General features: G+C 36.4%; 1 non-coding gene across 1 annotated transcript; it reads right to left on the bottom strand.

The window, feature by feature from the left end:
* Positions 1-17,707: 17,707 nt before the first annotated feature.
* On the bottom strand, positions 17,708-17,814 carry LOC128032188 (small nucleolar RNA R71). The gene has a single exon (XR_008188316.1). It is a non-coding gene; the product is annotated as a small nucleolar RNA R71 (small nucleolar RNA).
* Positions 17,815-18,645: the final 831 nt, after the last annotated feature.

Genomic DNA, 18,645 nt, shown 5'->3' on the forward strand with positions numbered 1-18,645 from the left:
CAAACACACCACACTATCTATGGTAAATGGAGCTATGCTTAATAGTCCTTTATCTCTCCAACGCTATCTCCAGGCCACAATTCCCAACGCAATAAAAAGGGTGAGTACTCACAATCTTATGGCATTCCAACTATAGCCAATGGTTCCATAAGGTCACAATGACAAAAAATCTCTTTAACACATTCACAATATTCAGTACAATAGGGCTCACAATTAAGCAGAGCTGTCACATTATAACACAGTTCACAATTCACAATTCGCAATAGAGCATGGTTCGCAAATAATATCACTTTCATGCAACATATATTGCACTCCTAATCATAGTTCACATATCAGTCATGACATAGCTCACACAAATCATTGTTCACATATTTTGTTTAGCATAGGGCACACAATAGCTTAGCTTACATACAATACAACTCAAAATCTCACAATACATAGTTTGGCAAATTAATACAGTTCACCATATTAATACAAATCACCAAATTAACATAGTTTGCCCAAAATAATATAATTCACCAATTTAACATGGTTTACAATATAACATAGTACACAAATATAATTGGCTCGCACTTAGCGTTTCACGATAATATAATTTTGGACTAATCAAAGCTCGCAATATTGTAAAACTCATAATTCACTTAGGGGTTTGTGCATGCATAAATGTGCATTATTAATAAAATATATATGTTATAAAAATCCATATTATAATATTAATTTATATATCCGTTCACGTGCATTACATAACCATATATGAATATATATTACATATATACATAACTATTTAGTGACCTTTGTCTTGTCAAATTTTGTGTACATTAAAGTCCCATATAGATTTATATATGCTAGATAAAGGATAACCTATAAACATATATATTATATAATAAAACCCATGCATATAATATATATACAACCCCACATGCTTATATATATCTATATTACCAAAACCTATTAATATATATACTATATAAAAAATAAAGCCCATGTATATATATTATAAGTTCATGCATTTTTTCACCATTAAAATCACACAGTGTATATACTTAATGATTCAACCAAAATTGTAAGGATTTTCACATTAAAGAAGTCAAGGTTCACATACCATATGTGGGGGTTTGCATATGTTACCTTAGCCTGTGTAGTAAAGTTTAAATGTAGTATATCAAACCACTCACCTTAACAACCATTACTTTAACTACCATGCTCAAGTAAGCTTCTATTTGCCTTTGTCCATGGTTGTAGAGACTTCCAAATGAATTGGCACTCTTCACACACATCAAACATATTACAAAGGCATTACTAACATCAACAAACACCATTAAATCATTCCAAAATCCTAGATCAAAGCCTATTAACCTTTATATAAAAAATTTAACTAGTTTTGTCGAAATAGGTGTTTAACCACTCAAATCTCACTTCTAAGCTTAGATTTCAACTTCATACATCCTAAATATCATGTAATTACAAATATAAACCATCAATTTTACCCAATTTCACCGATTTAATTTTTACAAAAAAATCAAGCTTATGTGATCTTTTAAAAGGGAAAACATTTAATTTTCTTAAATTCATTAATGATTTGTTAAATTAAGATCAAATACCTTTTAATTAGATCAAAATGAGTTACAAATCACTTTAAAACTAAAGATTAGCCATGAAATATGAGATCTACCATTTTCAAGCCAAAAATTAACTTAAAATCAAATGATATATTAAGATCTTGATTAAATCATTTAAATCTTGAATTGAAATAACAACTCACTTAGTTTAATCATAAAAAGTTAGAATCTCACCTCAATTTTGCAAAATTGATGAGCTGTGGAGCTAATTTGAGCTAAAATGTGTGAAGATCTCCAAAGGATTTTAAGGATGAAAGCATGAGTTTTCTTCAAAATTGAAAAGAGGTTTTGTATTTAGAGAGCTTTGGAATAAAAAAGGATGAACTAATTTCAGGAGAAAAACTTTGATTTGGTGTTTGGTAAATTTTTGAAGAAGATGAAGAATGTGAGGAAATGAGACGTGAGAGTTGTTAACTAGGCAACCCATTTTTAAAAATCGGGTCATTGCCCATTTAACCACATCCAGTTTCTTCCCTTTTCCAAATAGGTCCTTACTTTTCAATTAAAACCAATTTCAAAATTATTTTCAAATCAAACCTCAATTTTATAAATATTTTTTCATCAAATTAATTCTCAGACACCTAATTTTAATTTCCTAACCTAAAATTATTAATTTTAATTATTCTAATAATTTATTTAATAAATTTTTAATTATTTAATTATATAATCTAATTACAATTTTTGATTCACTAACCCCTGATTTACTTACACGATTCTCCTTACCCGATTTTTGGGATGTGACATGAAGTATTTCTTGCTGACCTGATGGAACTACCCTTTGGAGGGTTTGATTTTATTTTGGGAATGGACTAGCTGAGTAAGCATTAGGTTATCCTCGATTGTGACAATAAATGAGTTTACTTTGAGGACTTCTATCGGGAATGAGATAATCATGGTTGGGGAACGTTGGAATTATCTATCTAATGTGATCTCTGCCTTGGTAACGGAGAAATTGGTTCGTAAAGGGTGCGGCGCTTATCTCGTGTACATTTTTTATACGAATGTGGATGGTGTAGCATTGTAGAATATTCGTGTGGTGAAAGAGTTTTCCGACGTCTTTCCTGAGGAGCTGTCTAGTTTACTCTAGAGCGTGAGGTTGAGTTTGGAATTGAGTTGCTGCCTGGGACATCACTGGTGTCCATTGCACCCTATCGCATGACACCTAAGGAGCTCAAGGATCTTAAAGAAAAATTACAAGAGTTTCTTTATTCTTGCTTCATAAGGACTAATGTGGCGCTATGGGGAACTCCAATCCTATTTGTGAAAAAGAAGGATGGATCTATGAGACTGTATATTGATTATCGTTAGCTGAAAAAGTTGACTGTGAAAAATAAATATCCATTGTCGAGGATTGATGACCTATTAGATCAATTTAGAGGTGCTACAGTTTTTTCTAAGATCGATCTGAGGTCGGGATACTATCAGTCGCAAGTGAATGAGGTTGATGTGCTGAAGACCGCTTTCAGGACTCAGTATGGGCACTATGAGTTCTTAGTGATGCCCTTCCATCTTACGAATGCTCTCATCGCTTTCATGGAACTAATGAATAGAGTCCTTCAGCCCTATCTCGATTGATTTATTGTGGTATTCATTGATGACATCCTGATTTACTCCAAGTCTGAGTTGGAGCATGAGGAACACTTAAGGTTAGTCACTCAAACCTTACGTGAGAAACGATTGTATGTAAAGCTCAATAAGTGTGAGTTTTGGCTCTGAGAAATAATGTTTTTTGGACATGTGGTATCTGCTGAGGGTATTCACGTGGATCCGAAGAAAATTAAGGCTATCCTAGATTGGAAGCAACCCAAGAATGTTAGTGAGGTTCGGAGTTTTCTCAGATTTGCTGGGTATTATCGGAGGTTTGCTAAAGAATTCTCATTAATTACGGCTCTATGACTAAGTTATGGAGAAAGACTGTACCGTTTAAATGGACTGATAAGCAGTAGGCTCATTTCGAGAAGCTTAAGTCAGTTTTAACTTAGGCACCCGTGTTGATCCAACCTGAGTCTGGGAAGGATTATGTGGTCTACAGTGATGTCTCTCATTTCGACCTTGGTTGTGTGCTGATGTAAGACGGGAAAGTTGTGGCCTATGCTTCAAGAAAACTCAAGCCATATGAGTGCAATTATCCAAATCATGATCTAGAGTTGGTTGCCGTGGTTTTAGCTCTTAAGATATGGAGACACTATCTTTGTGGGGGGAAATGTGTCATTTATACGGATCATAAAAGTCTGAAGTATCTCCTCACCCAGAAGGAGTTGAACTTAAGACAGAGGCATTGGATAAAACTTCTGAAAGACTATGATTGTACGATCGAGTACCATCCGGGTAAGGCTAATGTTGTGGCAGATGCGTCAAGTAGTAAGTCCATGTCTGAGTTGAGGGCGATGTTTGAAAGGCTGATTTTATTTTATAATGGTGGCTCTTGCAGAGTCACATGTGCGACAAAAACCTTGATTGAGGATATAAAACTAAATCAGACTTCAATTTCGTCTTTAGAGCCTCATGTGAAACTCGTTAAGGAGGTAAGACTTCAGATTTTGCCTTTAATTCTGAGGGAGTTTTGTGCTATTGTGGAAGATTCTGTGTACCTTCTGGTTTTAAGTTGAGGTAGCCTATACTTTGGGAAGTGCATAACAACACCTATGTTATGCATTCTAGAGGTAGTAAGATGTATCAGGATCTTTGTGAGTAGTATTGGTGGCCGAGATAGAAATGTGAAGTGACCGATTTTGTGGCAAGATGCTTACGTGCCAACAAGTCAAGGCTGAGCACCAATTTTCTTCTGGTTTGCTTCAGCCTATTGAAGTCCCTCAATGGAAATGAGAGCGTATCACCATGGATTTTGTTAGTGGGCTACCGTTTACACCATTTAAGAAAGACTCTATTTGGGTAATAGTCGATCAGTTGACTAAGTCTGCCTATTTTCTGCCAGTGTGCCCGATTATTCTTTGCAGAGGTTGGCGGCTAGATTATTCATTACTGAACATGTGAGACTTCATGAGCTACCACTGTCTATCATTTCGGATCGGAATCCTCATTTCACATATCAATTTTGGAAGAGTCTGCATGAGGCCCTTGGCACAAGATTGAATTTTAGTAGCCCTTACCATCCGTAGTCTGATGGACAGTCTGGGAGGGTTATTCAAATTCTCGAGGACATGTTACGAGGTTGTGTGATCAATTTCCAGGGTAACTAGGAGAAAGATCTACCACTTGCAGAGTTTGAATATAATAATAGTTTTTAGTTGAGCATTCAGATGGCTTCGTATAAGGTACTTTATGGACGCAAGTGTAGGACACCTTTGTGTTGGACGGATTTGGGGCAAAAGAAAGTGTTCGGACCAGATTTAGGATAGGAGACTGAGAATAATGTGAAGATTATCCAGGATTGATTAAGGGCTATATCAGATCGACAAAAGTTTTATTCCATCTTGAAGAGGAGGGATTTTGAGTTCAGTGTGGGCGACCGAGTTGTCCTTAAGGTTTCGCCTTGGAAGAAAGTGCTAAGATTTGACCACAAAGGAAAGTTAAGTCCTAGGTTCATTGGACCCTACCACACAATTAAGAGAGTGGGACTAGTGGCATATTAGTTGAAGTTACCTCCAGAATTAGATCGCATTCATGATGTTTTCCATGTAACTATGTTGCGGTGATATCGATCCAACCCTTCTCATGTAATCCCAATTGAGGAGATAGAGGTTCGTCATGACTTGACTTTTGATGAAGCACAAGTGCAAATTATCGATCGTGATGTCAAACTATTGAAAAGGAAGCAAGTGTCGCTTGTAAAATTTTTGTGGAAAAATCATGGTACCAATTAGGCTACTTGGGAGCTGAAAGATGTGATACGACAACAATATCCTCACCTTTTCTCATCAGGTAAATTTCGAGGATGAAATTTTCTTTTAAGGAGGGTAGAGTTGTCACATCCCATTTATTTTATTATTAGTATGTGTGCAAGAATGATAACAAAGGGAATGTGTAGTGTAGTGGTTTAGAGACTTACTAGCTATCTTAGGGGTCCAAGGTTCAAGTCCTAATGTTCAAACCCTTTTATTTAATTTTTTTTACAATTTTTCCATGTGACTTAAGTGCTTGCCGTCCACCCCCGTTAGTTGCCTCAAATAAGTTGATTCCCTTCCCCTTTTATGAGTCGAACTTGCCTTAAGTTGGGAAACATGATCCCCTTTACACTCCTATATTCCCTCTCTTTCCTTTCACTTCATTCTTGCCTATTTACTATAATTCAACGAACCTAGTCAAAGTTGACCAAGCTTACCCCATCTCCTTGCCACCCATACCACTCATTTGCTCCCATATTATATTGTTTTCATTTCTTTCGTTTTCATTTTCTCTCTTTTTTGATGAACAACCACCCATACCCTTGCCGTTTCGTCTTCTTCCTCTTTTCTTTTGGTTTCAAAATGTTGAAGAATTAAAGGAGAATGGATGTTTCTCTTTTAATCCACTAACATATCATCTTTTTAATTTAATTAACTTTTAATTTTATTTTATTGAATTTTTTATAACATTTTTAATCTATTATACCTTATTGTCGTCCACTATTAATAGACCATTGGTCTAATTGTTTCAAAAGTCCCTTAGTCATGATCAACCTTATAATTTAATAATAATTGAAATTTTGACACTTTTACAATTTAGTCCCTATATCATAATTATGCAATAATTCAAAAATCTTACTTAACCAAAATTCAATTCACTTCTAATATTTGATTTATGGAATCCAGGTTCTAAAACCATATTTTTTGACACGACTAACTCTCGGGTCATTACAAGTACTACTTAGGATGAAGTTCATAGATATTTGGGCATTCGGGGTCTTCTTTACCTAAATTTTGCTTTTGAGTTCAGACTGCCACTGAGGTTTCACTTGAGTGATAACTCCTTAGGTTTCATTATTCTTTTAGTTTTGTTGGAGGCTAGCTCTCATCTACCATTACATCAATTCTTTTTGCTTTGTACTGATTGAGTATGGCATTGCACTAAGACAACTATCAGCCCTGTCTTGGTGGACTATGGTAGCCTACTTCATTGACTATTGTATTGATAACACTAGAAAGAATATAGGTTTTCCCCTTACTTATTGGTTAAATTGTTCCCATTTAGTTATCCTTAGCATACATTTTACCATTTGCAGTTTAGTAAATTGCATTTTCTAACTCAGTGAATCCTAGCCTATTTTATCCTTAATTTTACTATCTTTTTGCATTAATGTCGCTGCATGAGTAAATTCCATATTGCGTCCAGAATTGTCGCCGCACCTGACAGCTGTCCAGATAAGGACTAAAATTACATGAGTTGTCCAGTCTGGTATAACCAACCTATACGAACAAGGACTGAATAATTTTGAGGAAAGGACACCTGTACTATTGGAAGAGGACATAAAAGGTAGACTTGAGAAGAAAAAAATCTTTTTTTCAGATCATCATCTTCATCATCCTACCTTAAAACTTATGGCCATGGCAGCTTAAGCCTCTCACGGGTTAGTCGACGTGAAAACTAGATGTAGACTAGCTTCTAATGAGAAGACCTAAGTTCGAGACAAGAGGGAACAAAGAGATTCAGTCGAGTTGTCTAAGAATAGTATTCTTTACTCAATTCTTTCTTATTTCTTTCTGAATGCTGGTGATTATTCTCCATTTTTTGTTTGTGTGGAAGTACATATGAATTCTTGAAGAAATGTTATCTTATTCAATCTTATTTTTATTGTTTAATCTTGGGGTTTGAATGTTTTTTAACATGGAAGTGTTATTACAGTCACTGACACTGGAAAGTGCAGTGACAGTTTAAGCCAACAAGCATGACAACGGAAGTTGAGTGGGGACTAGACAAATTTAGTCCATTTCTTCTTAATAGTATCGTATTGCCATCACCAGAAGGTTAGGTTAGTATGCATGTTTAAGTCTAGGATTAAATAGAGGAGTGACGCTGGGTAAGATATACATTGAACTTTATTGCTTCGATAATCACCTATCTTTTTATACCTTGTGAGCACTTAGTATTCTGTTGAAGATTCATGTTAGGGATCCCAGTTTATCATTATCATACTTTATTTTATTGTTTTCAAGTTATTGCATCGACAACTATTTTCACAATTCATCTCATTTTTTTCTAGTTGTTGCACTGACATTAATAGACAAAATACTACCATCCCTGTAGGATCGATATTCGATAGACTCACATATGTATACTATACTTGCATCGATAGTGTGCGCTTGCACATTATTGCTGTGACGTTAAACAACCGATCATGTATGCATAATGAACCACCCTTTCTTGGTGTTTTCCAAAATTTTATTAGCTAAAAATTAAGAGGCAAGGAACGACTACTGGAAATGCCCATTTCAGTGTTCACCAAGGTTGTGAGCTAATCATACAAAGAAGTATCTCAAACTTGCACATAAAGAAAGACAAGTTTATACGCGTTATCTGTAAGCTTGAAAGTGGATTTGACTTCCCCACATGTTGGTCACTCTAACGAGAATCTATTTGTGCTCATTCCAACCAGTTGATTCAAAAGTTTCCATGAAATAGTATAGAAGAATGAATAGGGAAAAAGTTGTTACAATTAGGAATGTCTTCCAATACTGTTTAAAGAAGCAAAGCCAAAATGGTCGTCAAGTAAATGATCCCATCAATTGGTTAGAAAATTGTAATATGCCTTTAGCTTCTAAGGCTTGGCCTTTTAATTCCACAAACAACTTGGCACAAGTTTTGACTGGGCGTAAAAGGTGTAACATCCTGAAAATTGGGGTTAGTAGAATCGGGTTTGGGAATCGAGAGAGAGTGGTCATGATGCTATCTCGTATTCATTGATGAAATCGAGTCGCTTTGTTCCCAATCATAAAATTAAGTAACAAGGTTTTTGTTTAATAAAAAAGCTTTTTTCATAGGTTGATAGTTTAAACAATGAAAATAAATGAATAACAAGTTTATGGAAAGATGGATATTAAACTCAACAGCGAAAGAATGAACCATTATTAAGAAATAGAGACCCAATTCTTATTGAGCTATCAAGGTGAAAGATGAATAGAAGGATAGGACCGTGGCCTTCTATCTGTGGAAGATAGGAACCAATCGATATAAGGGTTGAACGCCACACTCATTGGAGTGATAAGTTTGAAAGAAACAGATAAGTCAATTTGAGTCACAAAGAACTAACAGAGTTGAAGAACTCGCAAAGATGTAAAATTTCATTTAAAGATCAAAAGTTCTTGCTACAGGTTACAAGCAAACTATTTATAGGCTATGAGGCACCAGCCGAATAGTCAAAATGTAATTACAACTAAATAAAGTTGACATTCTCTTAATTCAGCTAATTAATAGCTTGATCAATTCGGTTGACATTAGCTTGACAGTTGGAGTTCCCGAATAGTCATTGAAATGGGCTTAAGAGTTGAGCCGATTTAATCAAAGAGCTTGATCGTTCAATGATGTTTATGAGCTAATGTTAAGGCTTCCTTGTTCACCGAATGTATAGTCAGCCAGGGGATGCATCTTGGGACGTTTGAAGAGTCTTTGGTGTGAACACTTGGACTTGGACGGTCCTTTGGGTGTGAACACCAGGAAGTGAATGGTCCACTTGTGTGAACAAAAGGAGCAGGCTAATTAGCTAAATTAAGGATCAATAGTTGACATAGCTTTCTACGAACGGTCACTTGGAAGAGTGTGTCTAGCAACTCCAAGATGCATGAATTAATCGGGTCCATGTTTCTTCATAAATGAACTTCAATGAATCTTGAAAAATGCTTGAAAAATGCCACCCAATTAAATAACTTGTAAAACAAAATAAAGACTCGATTAAGACAAACTAAAAAACAATTTAATTTGTAATAAGCTAAGACACAATTAAAATGTCTAACTTAAAACATGCATTAATGTTGTACGAACTAGAGCATAGTTAATAGACTTAAATCAATTTAAGATACTAGGACATGTACTAATGCTGTACGGAATAGAACATAATTAATAACAATTAAAAGAGTTTAAATTTTATTCTAGCAGCTGAATTAGCTCGCTAATATTGAAGTCGGCTTGAAGAAGGTTGCATGGAGTACATGTCGAACACTCCTAAGCTCGATCGATGAATCCGGTCAGAGCTTCTCCCCAAACTTGATCAACGAGGCCCGAGATAGCTTCATTGAATCTCTTGGCTCGGGGACGAGTGATTGGTATCGTTTTCAACTTGATTTGTTCAAAAGCTAACTTGGTAGAGTCCTTGGACGAGATCGCATCATCCCCCCTCTTCAAGGTGATTTGTCCCCAAATCATCACCTACATCATAAGGAGAAAGGTCAGACACGTTAAAACTCGCACTCACATTATACTTACATGGTAGGTCCAACTTATGCGAGTTGTCATTGATTCCTTCCAGCACTAGGAAAGGTACATCGCCTCGAGGTTGCAACTTAGATTGCCTTTGCGTAGGAAACCTCTCCTTTCGCAAGTGAATCTAGAACTAATCTCTAGGCTCAAAAACTGCTCGTTTTCGCACCTTTTTTGCTTTATGTGCATACTTCTTGGTTCTCTTTTCTATATTTTTCCTTCACCTTTTGATGCAATTGCTTCACATAATCAGCTTTTTGTTTACCATCTACATTCATAAGCTGGTTAGAAGACAAAGGAATTAAGTCAAGAGGAGTCAATGGGTTAAAGCCGTATACAACTTGAAATGGAGAGTGTTTATAAGTGAACTCGATGTGAGGCAAGCAATCCCCCCATGTCTTTAAATTTTTTTGAATGATTGCTCTCAACAACGTTGATAGCACTTGGTTCACCACTTCAGTTTGACCGTCTGTTTGGGGGTGGCACGTTGTAGGGAACAGCAGCTTAGTGCCAAGTCATCTGCACAATGTTCTCCAAAAATGACTAAGAAACTTGGTGTCTCGATTGGACACAATAGTTCTTGGCACGTTATGTAATCGAACTACTTCCCTGAAAAATAAATTTGCCACATTCACAACATCGTTAGTTTTATGGCAAGTAATAAAATGAGCCATTTTCGAGAATCAGTCAAGAACAACAAAGATTGAATCTTTTCCATTCCTAGTTCTAGGGAGTCCCAACACAAAATCCATGGATATATCAATCCAAGATGCTTTGTGAATTAGCAGAGGTTTATACAAACCATGGGGCTTGATGCGCGACTTAGCCTTCCTACAAGCAATGCAACGCTCACAAAGCCTTTCCACATCTCGCTTCATTTTTGGCCAGAAGAAATGCTCTTGAAGAATGGCCATGGTTTTTGTCACTCCAAAATGACCCATGAGACCTCAACTATGCGCTTCATTGACTAAGATGTCTCAGACTGATCCTTGAGGTATGCATAGCTTGCTTTCACGAAATAGATATCCATCAGTTTCATAGAATTCTTTAAGATATGCCAAACCAAGAAGTTTAGAATCTAAACTATTAAGTAACACATACCTTCTCGACAATGCATCAGTTACTGTGTTTTCCTTACCTTTCTTGTATTTGATCACATAGGGAAAGGACTCAAGATACTCGACCCACTTAGCATGCCTCTTGTTCAGCTTATGTTGTCCCTTAAGATGCTTTAAAGCTTTGTGTTCGGTGTGACTAACAAACTCCTTATACCACAAGTAGTGCTGCCAAATCAAAACATTCATCTCCTTTTCATATGTCGGATAGTTAAGGGTAGCGCAGTTGAGTTTCTTACTGAAGTAGGCAATAGGACGCCCGTTTTGAGTTAACACCACTCTGATTCCTATCCCTGAAGCATCACATTCTAACTTGAAAGTCTTGTTAATGTCAAGTAAAGATAATAAATGAGCATTAGTTAAATGGGCTTTAATAAAAAAGAAGGCCTTTTCTTGTTCCTCACCCCTATTGAATTTTGAAACTTTTCTTAATTATTCTAGTCAAAGGGGCAACCAATGTACTGAAATTAGGAACGAACCTTTTATAAAAGCTAGCTAAACCATGAAAACTCCTTACTTGGCTAATGCTTGTTGGTCATGGCCATTCTCGAATCGCCTTTACCTTGTCTTGATCAACTTCAAGACCTTCAGAACTAACAACAAAACCTAAGAAAACAACTTTGTTAGTACAGAACGAACACTTGTTAAGATTTGCAAACAAAGTTTCCTTACATAATACTTCCAAAACAGATTTCAAGTGTTGCACATGTTCTTCCAACGATTTGCTATAGACCAAGATATCATAAAAGTAAACTACACAGAATTTACCAATAAAAGATCGAAGGATATGATTCATAAGTCGCATGAAAGTACTCGGTGCATTAGTTAGGCCGAAAGGCATACCAACCATTCGTACAAACCATGTTTGGTTTTGAATGCTATCTTCCATTCATCTCCCTCCCTCAGTCAGATCTGATGATAGCCACTCTTGAGGTTTATCTTGGAGAATAGTTGAGCTCCACTTAGCTCGTCCAGCATGTCATCCAATCATGGAATTGAATGCCAATATTTAATGGTGATCTTGTTGATGGCTTGGCAATCCATACACATGCGCCACAAACCATCTTTATTTGGCACTAAGAGTACTGGCACAATACACAGACTTAGACTCTCTCGCACGTATCCTTTTTCTAGCAATTCGGTCACTTGCCTTTAAAGCTCCTTAGTTTCCTCGGGATTACTTGATAGGCTGGTCTATTTAAAATGGAAACTCCGGGCACAAAGTCAATTTGATGCTCGATTCTTTGTATTGGTGGCAAACCACTTGTATATCCTCTGGAAATACATCGTTGAATTCTTGCAACAAAGTCATGATAGAAGATGGAATGGTATCAATTAGCTCGTTAGTTCCCATCAAACTCTCTTTGTACATAAGTACAAACATGGGTTGTTTCAACAAGAAAGATTTTTGAATCTCCTTTTCTCTCGCATAGAAATTCCACTTTTCGGATTCACTATCTCTTTTTCTTTTTTTTCTTCTCGTTTTTGCAATTCATTCTCTTTTTTCTCACTCATTTTCAATTCTTTTTTTTACTTTCTTTTCTTTTTCTTCTTCACTTTTTTTTCTCTTGCTTATTTTTTTCTCAATTTTCAACAAATGCTTTCAATCTAAGTTGATCTTCATACACTTGCTTCGGTGTAAAGGGTGCTAAAGTGACATTCTTTCCCAAGTGCTTAAACGTATACCTATTGGTATAACCATAATGAATTACCCATCGGTCAAATTGCCATGGTCTTCCCAATAGTAGATGATTAGCGTGTATTGGCACCACGTCACACACAACTGCATCATGGTACTTGCCAATGGAAAATGCTACGATAACTTGCTTGGTAACCTTCAGTTCACCTCCATCATTGAGCCATTGTAGCTTGTGAGGGTATGGATGCTTGGTAGTTGTTAAACCAAGTTTTTCCACCATCATGTTATTGGCCACGTTCGTGCAGCTTCCACCATCGGTTATGACGCTACAAACTTTGCCTTAGACATGGCAATGAGTGTGAAAGATGTTTTCACGCTGCTGCTCATTCTCCGTGCTTCAGATGTTTAGACTCCGCTTGATGAACAGGACTTCACCATCAACAGTATATTCTAAGTCTTCTTCTTTGTCGAATGGTTCATTATAATCTTCTTCTTGTTCACCCTCGGACTCGATCTCCTTGTCGTCCCTTATGAACATAGCACTTCGATTGGGACATTGGCTGGCTATGTGACCCTTCCAAGACACCTAAAACACTTGATGTCTCGGGTCCGGTTTGGTATAGCCTCTATTTTCCCTTTGCTCATTTCACCACTTAGCTAATTAAGCTTGGTGGCTCCAACAGGTTGTTTAGATTGGTTTGGGGCATCCTTTTTGCTAACTCCTTGTCCCTATATTGTAGTAGAAGTGGCATTATAAAAGGCTCGTGTGACGCCCTTTCACTTTAATTTATTTTCCACCTTAATTGCCTTATGGACCATGTCAATGATTTCGACATAGTGCTGCAACTCCTCCACATTGGTGATATCATGGTTGAGTCTATCAAGAAACCTTGCCATAGTAGGCTCTTGATCTTCCTCCATATCGGCTAGTATCATGGCTACCTCTATCTCTTTGTAGTAGTCTTCTACACGTTGATTTACTTTAGTAAGGTTTTGGAATTTTTGGTACAACTCTCGGTGATAATAAGCTGGGATGAATCGCTTTCTCATGATGGACTTTATTTTAGCCCAAGTTGATACCGGACATTCACCATTCCTTCGTCGGCTGATGGTGATTTGACGTCTTTCACTTCAGTTGGAGGCTTGGTCACTCTCCACGTCACTTGGTTCATAAAGATCATTTTGATGTGGCCACAATTGACCTCGCTCTCTCCTTGGGTTTGGAGGAGTACGTTCCAATTGATTTCTTGCTTCAAGTTAATCCATCCGTTCTTGAAGTGGCTCTAGTTACTGTTGTAGCAAACGGGTCATCTCTCGAACAAGTGCTTCGTATGCAAAATCGGGCACACCTCCACCAGCTATGTTTCTCACAGGACGCATACCACCACCATCGGTAGCATTTGATGTGCCTCCAATAGTGGCATTCCTTTCAGGACTACGCGACATAATTCTCTTTTAATCCTTACTACAAACCTCACCAAATCTCTCAAAAAAATAAAATTGAGCACTCCACTCGTGTTTACACTCGAGGTTGGCTTTTATCTCTTTAATAGTCTCACCTCTCTTGCCTTTTACCTCTCTTTTTCGTTTCTCGAAGTTCTTTGGAACTGCTTTAGACTTAGTAGCAAGTCTATGCAAAGTCGGCTTTAAAATAGGTGCAAAAAGATTGGATATGACGTTGGGTACAGGTAGGCTTGAAAGAAAAATGGTTTTAACTAGAGTGTGGCTGAAAAATGATTTTGGAAAAGAAAATTTTGAATTTGGGAAAAATAACACTTTTGAAGCCAGTTTTTCTTTTGTTTGAGCTTGTACAAAATCGAAACTCCCTTTTTGTACTTTCAAGTTTGATTTTGCAACAGATTTGTATTTTGTATTTTTTTTATATACACAATTTTTTGAAAATAAACTTCAACCCCGGGAGTACGAAAATGATGATACTTACTTAATTTTTTTACTAGCTCTGGTACCAAATGATGCGGTCTCATATTCGTTGATGAAATCAAGTCTCTTTGTTCCCAATCGTAAAATTAAGTAACAAGGTTTTTGTTTAACAAAAAGGTTATTTTCAAAGGTTGATAGTTTAAACAAGGAAAATAAATGAATAATAAGTTGACAGAAAGATGGATATTGAACTCAATAGTGGAAGAATGAACCACTATAAAGAAATAGAGACCCAATTCTTATTGAGCTATCAAGGTGAAAGATGAATAGAAGGATAGGACCGTGACCCTCTATCCGTGGAAGATAGAAACCAATTGATATAAGGGTTGAATGCCACACTCGTTGGAGTGATAAGTTCGAAAGAAACATATTGATGCCACTAGCAAGCTAGATAAGTCAATTTGAGTCACAAAGAACTAAGAGAGTTGAACAACTCACAAAGATGTAAACCTTCATTTAAAGATCAAAAGTTCTTGCTACAGGTTACAAGCAAACTATTTATAGGCTATGAGGCACCAATCGAATAGTCAAAATGTAATTACAACTAAATAAAGTTGACATTCTCTTAATTCAGCTAATTAATAGCTTGATCAATTCGGTTGACATTAGCTTGGCAGTTGGAGTTCTCGAATAGTCATTGAAGTGGACTTAAGAGTTGAGCGAATTTAATCAAAGAGCTTGATCGTTCAATGACGTTTATGAGCTAAAGTTAACGCTTCTTTGTTCACCGAATGTATAATAAGCCAGAGGGTGCACCTTGGAATGTTTGAAGAGTCTTTGGTGTGAACACTTGGACTTGAATCGTCCTTTGGGTGTGAACACCAGGAAGTGAATGGTCCACTGGTGTGAACAAAAGGAGCAGGCTGATTAACTCAATTAAGGATCAACAATTGACATAGTTTTCCACGAATGGTCACTTGAAAGAGTGTGTCCAACAACTCCAAGATGCATGAATTAACCGGGTGCATGTTTCTTCATAAATGAACTTCAATGAATCTGAAACAATGCATGAATGTCCAGTGGCCCAATTGAATAACCTGTAAAATAAAATAAAGACTGGATTAAGACAAACTAAAACACAATTTTAATTTGTAATAAGCTAAGACACAATTAAAATGTCTGACTTAACACATGCATTAATGTTGTACGAACTAGAGCATAGTTAATAGACTTAAATCAATTTAAGATGCTAAGACATGTATTAATGCAGTACTAAATAGAACTTAATTAATAAAAAAGTAAAAGAGTTTAAATCTTATTCTATCAACTGAATTAGCTAGCTAATATTGAAGTCTGTTTGAAGAAGGTTGCATGGAGCACATGTCGAACACTCCCAAACTCGATTGATGAATCCGGTTAGAGCTTCTCCCTAAACTTGATCAACGAGGCCTGGGATAGCTTCTTTAAATCTCTTGGATCGGGCACGTGTGATTGGTTCTACTGGCAACTTGATTAGTTCAAAAGCTGAATTAGTAGAGTCCTTGAATGAGATCGCATCAATTCATGCGTTAATATTTAGGACTATCTATGCTTTTTTAGGAAATAAATGAGGTACTGGTTTGTTGATTAAGTGTTAGTGAAACGTTCCTTGAAACTCAAGTTCGAATCCTTTCTCTTTACCGTTTTAATTATTTTCCAAATTTTTCCTTATTTTTAAAATAAATTTTGCAAAATTAATTCAAGAATAAGGAAAGTGCCTAATGGTTAAAAGAAATATGAGAAAGCATGGAAATTAAATGAGGTCCAAAGTTCGAATCCCTTTCCTTGCAAAATAATTAAATTTTGCAAAATCCCTCATTTTTTAATGTGTGTGCCATGCATACCCTTGAACCCTAACTATAAATATAACTTTTTAATTTATTTTTCAGCATTTAGTTCAATTTTTACCTACCCAAGCCATTCACCCGCTTCCTCTCCTTTTTTCTCTTCAATTTTTTTTCTTTCTCCCATTGTTGTCGTCGCTTACACCTAGTTTTACCATTTCTTTCTTCTTTTTCTTTCTACCACAAGATTTGTTAAAATATTCTCCACCATATTTCTGTTATTTCTTTTCATTAAAATCAGCCCCAAATCTAAAATCTTGAACTCCAAGATCGATCCCGATCTTTACCAAGAAAGTGTCATTGTCATTTCTCTCGACTAGCTTGGGTAAGGTCTCTTCTCTCTTCAATTTCTTAATCCATCTTGTCCATTAAAAACCTAAATTTCTAAATCTAGAATTTGGTGGATTTTAAATGATTACAAATTTATTTTCCCAGATTTTAATGAAATCTTAAACTGTTTTAAAATTCAGCCCCAACTTTGGCCACCGCGAGTGGTTGTGCGTACACCTATGGGCAAGAAAAGGGGTTGTTTTGTTTCTTGGTTATTGCCTATATTTTTCCAAAATTAATTTGAGTTCTTGAACCCTCCTAATAAGATTTAAAACCTATTTCAGTTAGGAAAAATTTTCTTGATTGGTTGGCCATTCAGATCCCACAAATAGTGAAGTGTAAGTGCAATTAAGGGTAACTAGTTTGTTATTTCGACACCCTGAAATTGAGCAAACTTTCAGACAAAAAAGACATGAATGAACAGATCAAAGACAAGTCAAAATGGAACTTGGGAAACAGAATCAAGACCAAGGTAATGAAGCCAATCATGTACGAAATCCTATCCTCATTGTTGATGATAGGGATCGGTGCATCAGATAATATGCCGTGCCACTTTTCAGTGAGTTAAACCCCAGAATTAGAAGGCTAGATATTGAGACAACCCAGTTTGAATTGAAACCAATGATGTTTCAAATGCTACAAATGGTGGGCCAAATTCGTGGTATGCTCACTGAAGATCCACATCTCCACCTTCAATTGTTTATAGAGGTGAGTGATTCATTCAAAATAGTCGGTGTAACTGAAGACGCACTGAGGTTGAAGTTGTTTCCCTACTCGTTGCGAGATCAAGCACGAGCATGGCTTAATTTATTGCCACCAAGTTCCATATCTACATGGCAATAATTAGCAAAAAGATTTTTGGTTAAGTATTTCCCAGCTAGCAAAAACGCTAAGTTAAGAAATGGGATCACAACTTTCCAACAAGTTGATGACGAGTCTTTGTATGAGGCTTAGAAGCGATTCAAGGAGTTACTTCGTAAGTGTCCTCATTATGGGATTCCTCATTATATCCAGATGGAGACATTCTATAATGGTCTCAATGAGAATTGTGCAATTTTGTCTAAGTCTTATAATGAGGCTTATGAGATCATCGAGAGGATCACGAGTAATAACTATAAATGACCAATAAATCAAACAATTTCAGAAAGATGTGCAATTAGAGCTTATGAAGTTGACGCCCTCACTTCGTTATTAGCTCACGTATCGTCTATTTCCTCTATGATAAAATAGTTAACTGCTAATAGTATTAATAATTCTGCAGCTCAGCCACCAAGTCCGTTTGAAGTAGTTTCCTGTGTGTACTTTGGGGAAGGTCATTCTTTTGAGAATTATTCATCAAATCCTAGTCAGTGTACTATGTAGGGAACCAATATCAAAATAGGAGTGGATAAAGACCCCAGTCCAACTTCTACAATCCTAAATTTTATTAGAGCAACCAAGGAAATGGACCGAACAACAACTTATTGTAGTAAAGACCCAACCAATCTCAAAGTTTTAATCAACAAGCTTCAAAACGACCTCAAGCTGAGGCATCAAATAGTTTGGAGAACTTGTTGAAAGCGTACATGGCAAAGAATGACGCTTTGATCCAAAGCCAAGCAGCAACACTAAAAAAATTAGAAAACCAAATGGGTCGGTTAGCTACAAAGCTACGTAATAGACCGCAAGGAACCTTGCCGAGCGATACTGAGAATCTAAGAAATTTGGGTAAAGAAAATATCAAGGTAGTGGCATTACGAAGTGGTAAAATTCTAGAACCCCGATTGATTGATGTCGAAGATAAGCCCATTGAGAAGAATTAACCAGCTTTTGAAGTTCCTACACCAAAG

This window comes from Gossypium raimondii, chromosome 8 (genome assembly GCF_025698545.1).
Source record: "Gossypium raimondii isolate GPD5lz chromosome 8, ASM2569854v1, whole genome shotgun sequence".
Classification (NCBI taxonomy): Eukaryota; Viridiplantae; Streptophyta; class Magnoliopsida; order Malvales; family Malvaceae; genus Gossypium; species Gossypium raimondii.